A 2,171-nucleotide genomic window follows, 5' to 3' on the forward strand; every position below is an offset into this window, starting at 1 on the left:
TATATATATATATATGTGTGTATATATATATATATATATATATATGTTTAGAATTATAGGTCAAGTTACCTCTCATTATGATGATTAATGATGTCGAGAATGAAGCATTTACTGAGATTCCCGGCTCTGGGAATGCGTTTAATATGTAAATTGGTATATCCAATAACTTAACACCGCTGTATGCGGTGACTATATAACCAATGTGTTTGGGGAAAATGGGTTAGATAGGTGCTGATGAAGGGGTAAAACCCCCTTTGAAATATGGCCTATACACTCATTACCCATTGTGAGTTATGTCAACCGGACTAACATAACTCAAAGAAGATTTGGAAGTGAAACGCTCAGCATACCTAAAAACGATCATACATGTTTCCCAAAGACTTGAAGATAACAATAACATTGATATGAAGTGAAGCTTCTTTTGGACTTGTGACCACTACATCACATCACACTTCAAAAGTTATGCATCTGCAATCCAAGAACAGGAGATTGCTACTACATACCTAATAAATGAAAGAGACAGTAAAGACTTTGGAATTCCAAAATGCAACTGTAAATATAGATTTTGTCACACGCGATTAGCAGCTACCCAAAAATGTTATCACGGTCGTACTATACGACTCGACGTTGTCGCAAAAGCAATATACAATGACATCCGGGAAAAGATTGCCCAGGAATATATGTAGAAAAACAGCCCCACACTGTTATTGAGTACGTGCGCAAGAAATACTGGCGGAACATTCCCATCAAGACATCTGTCAAGTGTAAGCATAATAGGCCGGATATTGTTGTTTGGGACAACAAGAAAAAGTATGTACCGTCTCAAAGAGGTTAGCAGTTCTGCTGGTGTGAATATCTCTTTGAAAATCAAAGAGGAAGGACAACTATGGACAACTGCTTCGAAATCTCTAGCTTCTATATCCAGATTACAAATTCATATTTATAGCAATAATAATTGGTGCACTTAAAAGGCGGCGAGCTGGCAGAAACGTTAGCACGCCGGGCGAAATGCTTAGCGGTATTTCGTCTGTCTTTACGTTCTGAGTTCAAATTCCGCCGAGGTCGACTTTGCCTTTCATCCCTTTCGGGGTCGATAAATTAAGTACCAGTTGCGTACTGGAATCGATAAATTAAATACCAGTTGCATACTGCGATTGATCTAATCGACTGGCCCCCTCTCCCAAAATTTCGGGCCTTGTGCTTAGCGTAGAAAAGAATAATTGGTGCACTGTGAGTAAATGTCTAAGTGACAGTCTGGATAAGCTCGGATTTTCAGAAAAAGAAATCAACCAACTGACTCGCACATTATCAATAGAATCTGTAAGTGAAACAGTAAAAACATGCTAGACTTTTCTCAAGTTTGAAATGCGACATTGTTTTGTTATCTACGTTCCAAAGATTGAGCCATTAGAAGGCCGCTCCTTCCTCAAATGAAAAATTTAAATATTCAACAATAGGAGAGAATCATACATACATATTTACATACATGCATACATAAAGACAGACAAATATACAGGCTTGCAGGCAGGCAGGCAGGCTGGGAGGCAGGCTGGGAGGCAGGCTGGGAGGTAAGTAGAAAATACTTTTCAAAGTGGCTGGTGGTCAAGAGTCAAAAACAGTGAAGGACAAAATGCCCAGCTGTTTGTGTTGTGTTGTGTGTGTGTGTACTTTGAACAAATATTTTCTACTAAGCTCCCAACCTGCTTGTCTGTCTGTCTGTCTGTCTGTCTATCTGTTTGTATGTATGGGTGTATGCATGGCTCTTTTCTGTTTGTGTGTGTGTATATGTGTATGAGTGTGTGCGTATTTGTATTTGTCACCCACCCACTTGATGACCTGTATTGGTTTGTTTACGTTCCTGAAACCTGCTCGGCGAAAGAGACCGGTAGAAAAAAAAAAAGAAAAAAAAAGAAAGGAAAGTCAAAAAAGAATACAAAACGCAAAACACAGGGATCGATTTATTCGATTAAACCCGTCAAGGCGGTTACTCCAGCATGACCGCAGTCCAATGAACGAAACAAATAAAAAAATTAAAAAACACAGGCATGTGCATTCTGGTGTAAAACGATGCGCCGATTTGTGTCAAGTTATGTCCCTTTAAACCTCAATACCACCCTATACAATTATTCGTAATGATCGCTTGAATAAATACCCGTCAGAAATCGTGACAG

This window comes from Octopus bimaculoides, chromosome 8, assembly GCF_001194135.2.
Source record: "Octopus bimaculoides isolate UCB-OBI-ISO-001 chromosome 8, ASM119413v2, whole genome shotgun sequence".
Lineage (NCBI taxonomy): Eukaryota > Metazoa > Mollusca > Cephalopoda > Octopoda > Octopodidae > Octopus > Octopus bimaculoides.